The sequence below is a fragment of the Pelophylax lessonae genome (genome assembly GCF_965119305.1).
Source record: "Pelophylax lessonae genome assembly, chromosome: 3".
Classification (NCBI taxonomy): Eukaryota; Metazoa; Chordata; class Amphibia; order Anura; family Ranidae; genus Pelophylax; species Pelophylax lessonae.
In genome coordinates this window covers 402,137,678-402,147,827 of record NC_138770.1, presented here as the reverse complement: position 1 = coordinate 402,147,827, position 10,150 = coordinate 402,137,678, and positions in this window count along the sequence as shown.

The following is a 10,150-nucleotide window of genomic DNA, read 5'->3' as shown; positions in this document are numbered from 1 at the left end:
CTGTAATGTTATTCATTCCACAACCTTTGCATTCCTTGCATTCATCTCATTCCATTTCTGTGTTATGGTAGTTTTTCTCTTTGACACAGTAATAACTTTAGGAGATTATTATTATTATTATTTTTTCTAGCTTACCTTGTTGTTACTTTGAACCACTCGTATCAGTGTTGGGGGGGGGGGGCTGGGGGGGGGGCCTGGGGGTAAGCCATGTTCCTAGAAAGATAAAAGGGCAGAGATATTTAGTACAGTATTTGAACAGGCGAAACCTTGTGTAAGAACAGAGGGGCCTATGCATTTTTCTTTGAACTGATTGTTGAGATATTACTCAACTGTTCTTTGTTTAACTCTGCATCTGACGATACATGGAAACAGGGGAATGTGTGATACAAATAATTAGGATTCTTTTTTGCACAGGTAATGGGCAAAGGTTAATTGTAAAAACAACCTTGCATGAGGGATAAAACTCACAGAGTACTGTACCTTTACATATTTTCAGTTGCTAGCTCTCTGTGTGTGAGGCAGGTAGCAGTTGTGACATGAATGTGCATGGGGCACCAAGGGCAAAACATTACGGGGTTGATTTACTAAAGGCAAATAGACTGCACGCTTTGCAAAGTGCAGTTGCAATTCAATCAATGTGCTGCTCTTCTGATATATTCTAAATCAATCCTTCTAAACAAATTATAAGAAGTGTCTCTCTGTAAAACACAGCGCAAACTGCACACTAAACAGTGCTCATATAATAAACTGTTAAAGCGACTTCTAAACAGAAATATATCTACTACTCTTCTTATAATAAATTACAACATATATAATTTGCAGTGCTCATGCAATAACAGTGAGCATGTATAAAGACGTGAAGGTCTTGGTAGACGGTGAACTATCAAATGAAGAAAGAAAAATGAAAAACAAACAGTCCAATTAAATTGTTGTGCAGGTGATCACCACTTCTTCTTTTCAATCCATTAAGGTGCTCAATTTACTATAGCCGGTGATAACACCCCACTTGTGCTCCCCTTCTGGGTATGCTCTCACCTCTATGCCAGTGACCTCACACGTAAGTTTGGTCAGCATTCACTTTTTAGTCACCACCGGACTAATGAGTAAATATGTTGTGTCTCCCTTTAATCCTCCTTGTCGATAGCGGTGTCTCTCATCACAGAATCTGTGTATGCAAGAAAAAATGATCTCCAATAGTGCTTATATTCATAACATATAACATCAGCTGCTCGTCTGCAGATCTTCCCACTGGGTGCACTCACAGTACCGTCCTCCTTGCCCCTCCCCTACGCATTACGGCACAGGGAAACATGGCTTCCTCAGGGGAGCAAGTGCAGTTGCACCAGAGCTTAGTAAATGAGGTAAAACATCACTTTGTAAAGAGTACCCAATAATGTGCAAGGAAAATGAAAAAAAAAAAAAAAACACAATTTTTTCTTTCACGTGATTGGATGATGGAAGTCAACCGTTGTTTATGAATGATGCTCCTATATTACCCTAAGAAAGGCTGCAGAGCCAGGGTGCAAGTTGGTGTAAATAGTATGAGGGCCTATGTATATGGGCAAATGCAGGGTTTTGTCAGGTCCACTTAACATGCCAATGATTAGCTTGACATACTTCTGAATTCTTTCTGAGCTGCTCAAAACCTGCTTCTAACCACTTTCTAAGCTGCCTTTGCATTCACATTGACTTATATGGAGGTTAAAGCAGCAAACGAATGCCCATGCCCATGTACACAAGTCCTTAGACTACAAATTGGTGTCCTAGGCAACAATAAAGGCCAAGACTGCTACGGTATTCAAGAACATATTTAGCCAATTTTAGATTAAGTTAATGAGAGCTTATAAACATAAATGCATTTTTTTCTCTGTGCCTGGAAGCTCAACCAGCTGAGATGCTAAAAACAATCAATTAGCTATTGCAAATTGTTATGGAGGCACATGGATACTTTGCAGAACAATTATTTTATATATTGTTATTACCAAGTTAGGGCAGAAAGTAACCTGTGTTGACAATATCAGAAATTAAAGCTATTATAATATGTTTTTCACCCTTCTGTTCTGTAAGATTATTACAATTGAACCACTTCCAAAACAGTATTTTTGAATTGAGCTTTAAATTAATCTGTATCATCTTCTTAGTGAGTAATGTATTTATTATCTTTATTATGAGCTGTTAATAGGATACTCCCAGTCATCACTATTTCCTGTTACAACCTTATAGATGACATAATATTCACCCGAGGAGCAGATTAGACTTTTTTCCTTCCTATTTTTCTTTATTGTGTGCTTATATGCCTGCCATCACCACAATGAAAGGACCCATCTTAGAAACAAAAGCTCATTATTCAAGGCATAGAAATTCTCCTCTGTGATCAACTTTGTTCAGGTCAACCACCTGTTATGAGAATATGGTTGACAGAAAGCCATAGCTATAGGGATCGTTGTTGATAACTTTTTGAAAATGCTAGTTGCCAACTGTCATATTGATATGCTGGTTTTATGGCTTACAGGGCTTGGAATGAGTATACACATCAGGAGGTTTGATTTTTCTCATCAGAATACCAGTTATGGGTCTATAGCTCAGAAGGTACTGAAGCCAGAGGGTGAGCAAGGCTGCCAAGAAACACGTAGGTCAGCAATGATACAGTTTTTTTTTTGTTGTCTATATTTTGTTTTTGCTTTTATGTTTTATTTATGGATCAGGAGTAAAAAAAGGTAAATGAGTAGAATGATATGGAAAAAAGAACACAGAAGAATACAAATAGGCCACCGGCCACTTCAGACCAGCATTCACAGGTGTTGGCTTTACTAAATATGTGGGTACAGCTCCTACCTGATACCAGTAACAACCTCGAAGTCCCGTGACACAGTGAGATAAACAATGGTAAATACCATACACCTTTACTTGGTAATGCTTGTGTGCTAAAAGCAAGAAAAATGGTTAATGCAATCAGGGCAACAAGTTCAATATCAAAAGTGTGATTACAATGTAGCAGAATATCGACAAATGTGATATAACCTCATGGGTTTACTTTGGGATCCTAAACAACTGTTCTGTAAGTAATTTCCCTTCCGATTAAAATAGTTGTAACCAATGTACTGTCTTTGTAAAATACTACACAATAAAAGAAACAACAGGTGTGTGGTCCATATAAGATGATCCAGGTTTAAGAAAAGTCTCTTCCCAGGCTGTTTACTATAACCAGCAAACCCTACTGCAAAGCAATTGTTTGTGTGTCTGTCCTTTGTATGTAACTGCACAGTCTTTCATTCTCCAGATGGGATGAACAGCTAGCTGTGGATATAACAGTTCTATATGACAGTAATATGTTTCTAAAAAACTAAGAGACAGTCACTGTACCACAAGGAACTTCTTTGCAAAGACCATGTGGCAGTTGCAATACAGCAGTCAAACTTCCTCAGTCCTCTCTGTACTGTCCCCTGGGAAATAACCAACAGAAATCTTACTGAAGAATCCACAGGATGTCTCCTTGAAGCCCCTCTCAAATAAGTTCTCCAAGAATCCTTTCACCAACCCTTTCCTCCTAGCATCACTTGCAGAACATTTCCCCCTATAATGCTACACACTCTGCAGGCATGCATACATATCTCTTTTTCTGTAGCTATCCTACAGAGGTAAATTGTGGCAGCCATTTTGGAACAGTCCAAATCCATTGCTGGCAAGCTTTTAGGAACTGAGTGTCCTCTAGTGGTAGGAAACCAATGGAAATTTCAGTTTTACAAAATGAAACAGTTTTGCTGCATACCTACAAAACAGATAACAAAGCAAATGAGGTAGCTACATATGTATAGGTCCAGACAGATTTTATTGCATGCTGTTTCTGTGCCGAGATGCACAAGATTAGGAAAAAAAAACACTTTAAGGTAATATTTTTATAGAGTCTGACAAACTCATGGTGCTGTGATGGCTGCTGGTATTCAATGGAAACTTTATACAGTGGGCTGACGGTGCACATGAAAAGATATATATGCACGGGAAGCTTTATGCCCTAGATGTTTAATGGTTACTAGTTTGATATCTAAGTAGTATTGATTAATACCCTGACTATGGAATGCTACATCTAAGATGTGACCATATCTATCATATATTTCTTAAGGAGATCCTACTAAGTTTGGCATAAAAGCATCTTTTGGCACTAAAATTTGAGGCTTGTTGTCACACCTTGCATGTTATCCCTCTGTCGCACGATATACCCTTGATTGCCTAATGATCAATAATTTTCTTTGCAAACCATAATGTTTGAGGTCCTGAGGAAGCAATAACTGTGAAACGCGTCAATCTCTTCACACGCTAGCAAAGGAATATTGAAAAAAAATACCTATTGATGATATGCACTATCAAATAAGCACTGATTTGTATGATTATATGTAGAATCCTTTTTAATAAAAATTTTTTCTGTAATAAAATATTCCTTTTTTAATATAAAATAAGGTTTCACTGTCCTTTCTGGTGCCAGTACAGTCCAAAACTTGTTTAGTTCTCTTTTTTTGTAAATTCATGTAATAGGAAATGTATTTACCTAAATTATTGATGTAATCCAACCAAGTTTTCTCAGACTTCTCAGATGAGATTTCTAACAGTATAATTCCCCATTATCAACTTCATAAAATTATTTTTGGTGTTATCAAAGAAAGTTATTTCCAAAGATTTGTATACTTTGCCTTTGTGTTGTGTTAAATGGTCTTTAGGTGGGAAATATTCTGTTTTTGTTTTTTTAATTTATAAATGAGACCATGCACACTAGCGTTTCTGGGAGCTGGTAATAGCATTATTTTTCTACTCCCATGTACACTAATTTAGGCTACTAGCGTTTTTTGAGCTTCAGAGTAGGAGCAGAAAAATAATTGTTTTTGTAGAGTTTCTTGGAGCGTTTTTCCAGCCGAAATTCTCCTAAATGCTGCTGAATGCTATTAAACACTACTAAACACTACTAATAGCATTTTTTAGCCTTTTTCCTCCTTTTTTTTTAAAGGAACTGCAAAATCACTAATAAAATGCTGCAAAATCACTAATAAAATGCTAATGTTCCTAAACACTCCTAAACGCTCCTAGACCACAACTAAAACGCTACTACAAAAAGCTATTACCAGTGTTTTTTATCCAGCTTAAAAAAAATGCTAGTATGCATGGAGCCTGAAGGTTTATCATTCTAAGATTTTGCACAGAACATGGTGTCATCTAAGGCCAGGCCTGTCTGCTTACCCTGCACATAGCTTACTGTATTTATTTCATTAACATGTAAGAGGAGAAAAAGACAACAGGTACATCACAGCCACAAGTCAAGCTCCTGAGTAAGTGCACAAGTGCACAGGCTGCATGGTTCTACAAACTGGCCTCGTAGTCAAACAGGCACAAAAACAAAATAGAAGACAAGACACGTCACTGCTCTCTCGGGGTCCATGAATGATATGCATTGGGTCTGACTGGCTAATTGATTGAGGAAGTTTGCTTAACAAAGTCAATTTCTACTGCTAGCTGAAATAGGTGAATCTTTATTCACTTTGAATATCCAACCATCTACAGGGGTCCAAGACTTGATGACTTAAATCAGATGCAAAACTAAACAAAAATAGTGCCGCGTTACCCAAATAAATATTCTTGCGTCATACCCACAGTGCTATAACTGTTCGTACCTAAACACATCCATATACAAAATCTGCAATAAAGTGAACTTTCATAAAACTATGTGCAGAATTCCTTGTGTGAGAATAAATCAACATAGCAAAACAAAAGTCTGTGTCTCTAAAAATGCCCCAAAAACACATTTATATAATTGCTCCTTCATACTCTCTTTCCCGGTTCCCCATGCTGAGAGATTTTTGTAATGTACTATAATACACCTCTGTACTCCAAGTTGGTGCACACCCAAAGGACAATGCACTCACCAGAAAAAAGTAACCCTTTAAATTATTAAGGAGGTCCATATCCGCTTTTTGCAAAGGTTTCACTCCACAGCAATGCCTGGCCAACTATCTTCTCTCCTACATAGATCCCATGCAGCTCTTATTAAAATACTCCTTCACCAGCTGCCAATTTTATACCTCTCTGTTATATCTATTGCCTCATGTGTCATTTCCTTCAGATGCAGGGCTGTATTTGGATCCCTCCTCCTGACTCTAATAGATGTGGTCTGCTAAAGCCAGGAGGTGGTGAGGAGGGAGTCAGGGGCAGGGCCGAGCCACACTATGTTTGTATTTAGATGCAAACAGCCAAGCTCAGGATCAAGCCCACAGGTGGGCCGCCAAAGAAAGCAACTTTTTATGGGGGCACACAGAAAAGAGGAGGATCAGAGAGCACTGGTGGGTGACCCCAGAAGAGGAGGTCCCCCACTGGTGCTCTCTGCTCCTCATCTTTATAATTACACAGAGCAATTAAGTATAAAATGTTTATTATTTAAATAAAAAAATACCCTTAGAAATGCTTTAAGGCCAGGTTCACACCTAATTCCCGATGCAGCTCACAGCAGAGATCCGGTGCATTCCTGTTTTCCATTTCTGGGATGAATCAGGCCCAGTTTTTGCCTGAATTTGGGCCTAAAACAGAGCCAAAGATGCACAGGACCCCCTGTGGAATGTGCTCCGCAGCCGCCAAGGAGATGTGTGAGAGACGGTCACACTCCCCTATCATGCTACTTAGATGCGGGGAAACCTGCATCAAATTCACATAAGTGTGAACCCAGCCTTAAGCATTAACCACTTGCCGACCGCCGCAAGTACATATACTGCGGCGGTCAGCCTCTCACAGGCAGAGTGACGTATCGGTACGTCACTAGCCTGTGAGGCTCTGGGGAGCGAGCGTGCGCCGCCGCCGGTGCGCTCCCGCTCCCGCGTGGTCACGGACCCCCCCGCGCGTGTGACCGACAGACCCGATGTCCGCCGGTCACTCAGCGATCGTCGGTAGAGAGGGAGAAAGTCAGGCGGCTAGTGTAAACAAGCCGCCTGTCATTCTCCCCTGTGTAGAAACAATGATCATACGGTTCTACTATGTAGGACCGTTGATCATTGTTCCTACAGCTCAAGCCACAGCCAATCACAGTTAGAATCACGCCCCTAGGGTCACACACAGCCCCTCCCTCTCAAATAAAGTTAACCCCTTCACTGCCAGTGTAATTTTACAGTAACAGTGCATTTATATAGCACTGATTACTGTAGAAATGTCACTGGTAACCCCAAAAGTGTCAAAAATGTCAGTCAAGGGTCCGATCTGTCCGCCCCAATGTCGCAGTACTGCAAAAAAAATCGCAGATCGCCGCCATTACGCGTTAAAAAAAAAAAAACAACAAAAATGACAAAAAACTTTCCCTTTGTTAGTAAACGCGATAACTTTTGCGCAAACCAATCAAAATACGCTTTTTGCGATTTTTTTTACCAAATATATGTAGCATAAAACAAATTGGCCGAAAATGTTAAAAAATTTTGATTTTTACATTTTTTTGGGGGGGAATTTCATAAAAAAAAATTTGAAAAATATTGTTATTTTTGCAAAATTGATGCTCTTTTTTTGTTTATAGCGCATGATCAAAAAATCACACAGGTGATCAAATACCACCAAAAGAAAGCTCTGTTTGTGGGTAGAAAGGACGTCAAATTTGTTTAGGTCGCACGACCGCGCAATTTTCCGTTAAAGTCACGTAGTGCCGAATCGCAAAATACCCCCTGGTTTTTTAGCAGCCAAATCCTCCGGGGCTTAAGTGGTTAAATAAAACAGATATAGTGCAGCAACCAGGTTAATCCTAATGACATAGGCATGTCATTGTTAAGTAATTTAGGATGTATATATTGCATAATGGTTTCCTTGTAAAATGTGTTAAATAGCTTCTACTATTTGGCTATTAGAGTTTGTATTTTTTTCAGCTAACATGTCAATTTGGGGCTATAAATTCACTGCATAAAAAATGTAAAAAGATGTCAGAAAATACCATGGTGACTATGCAACTGTAATGCATTTTAATAAAACAAACTTTTGTTTTATGTTTATTTATTATTATTATTATTATTAGTAGTAGTAGTAGTAGTAGTAGTGGTAGTAGTAGTAGTAGCAGTAGTAGTAGTAGTAGTAGTAGTATTGCTGTATATACTTTTTCAGGTTAGCATCATTCAAAAAAAAAAAAAAAAAAAGGGCTGGTTAGTTGGCCCATGAGTGATCTGTCGGAATGTCTGCTGCAATTTACCATTTTTGATACTGTCTTGGCTTATTAGTTATGTATCAGATAGTAGCTGTGAACTGACATGTTAAAAGCATTCACTACATAAGGATACAACATTCCTTAAATTCTACTATGATTTTAGAAATGTGCACACCTCCCTCAGTTTAGCTGTTATAACAGCTGGGTTTAGCTCTCCACAGACTGTGTGGTCCTACTGGGTGCTGTACTGTAAGGGGTACCCAAAAGGTGGATCTTCAGTTCTTCTAACCATGTTTTACAATTAATTATTTTGTATGATTTTTTAAACTGTATGAGACAAGTTCGCACAACAGAGAGTTCATCACTAGATAATAAAAAAAGGAAAATAAACATTAAACATACATTTTTTCCTTCTCTTTTGGAATAGTAGCCAATAGTTATAAAAGTGTACACATGTACTGTACATTCAGTCACATTAGATGAAAAAAGTTTTTGTAAGCATATGTAATGCATGGTATCATACTATAAACATAGTTCCAAACTGTCCCTGATTTTAAGGGACTGTCCCTGATTTGGAACAAAGTCCCTCTGTCCCTTTTTCGTCCTCATATGTCCCTCATTTTGGTCTGATCTATATAGTTGTATTATATAAAATGCACTACTTATCTATCAAAAAGTGTTTCCCAGTACTAAACCTTTCATCTAATTTCTAAATTGCTGCATTTGTAAACTTCAAAAGCCAGTATAATGGAACAGCAGTGGTAAAAAAGCACTTGTGGGTTTACCAATAATTATTTTGTACAATTCTCCTTCAAGGGGGCCTGGCAGTGGGTGTGTCCTATACCCAGCCCTCAAAAATTCCACTTGCCTGCTTGCATTTTGCGAGTGGAATCATGAGGATGGCGAGTAAGGGCTGTGCTGTATGGCCACCGCCATTCACAGCGCAGTCTGCATTGTAGTGAGTGCATTGTTCTTCAGAAAAGGGTGGACCCAGGGTGCAGAGCAGTGCGCCTTGAGCCCACCCAATGCGTGACAATAGCGAATGAATATTCGCTATTGTCACACGGATCCTCCTCCTGATCCTCCTCCTGGCCAATCAGGAAGCGGGTCCGAGACCCATTTCCTGGTTGGCCAAAAGGCGAACAATTGCCATTGGCCAGGGAGGAGGAGGAGGACTCTGGAGACGTGGAGGATTAGGAGAAGTTGCCGCTGCATCAGGTAAGTGAACGCTGGTCTCTCTGCACGCTGTGCTAACTCTGTATTTAAGGGGGCATGCTGTGCTAACTCTGCATTTAAGGGGGCACACTGTGGTCACTCTACATTTAAGGGGGCATGCTGTGGGCACTCTGCATTTAAGGGGGCACAATGTGGTCACTCTACATTTAAGGGGGCACGCTGTGGGCACTCTGCATTTAAGGGGGCACACTGTGGGCACTCTGCATTTAAGGGGGCACGCTGTGGGCACTCTGCATTTAAGGAGGCATGCTGTGGGCACTCTGCATTTAAGGGGGCACGCTGTGGGCACTCTGCATTGAAAGGGGGCATGCTGTGGTCACTCTGCATTGAAAGGGGGCACGCTGTGGGCACTCTGCATTTAAGGGGGCACGCTGTGGGCACTCTGTATTTAAGGGGGCACGCTGTGGACACTTGGCATTGAAAGGGGGCACGCTGTGGTCACTCTGGCGAGGGTGTGTTTGGGGGCAGAGCAGGGTAGGGTTTGGGTGGGGCAATGAGTGGCGAGTAACTCTTAAGGCCTGGCTAGTAGCTCATGACTTGAAATTTTGAGCCCTGCTATACCTACATACTTTTATTAATAGGTGTCCCTCATTCCCACTTCAATAAGTTGGGAGGTATGCTATTAATACTATACTATCATACTTTGAATCTACCCTTACAGGGTTTAGTTTGCTAAAGCATTGTGTATCATAAGGTCTGTCAAACTAAATTTCATTGAGGGCCGCATAAGCATTATGGTTGCCCTCAAAGGGCTGGTTGTTTCTG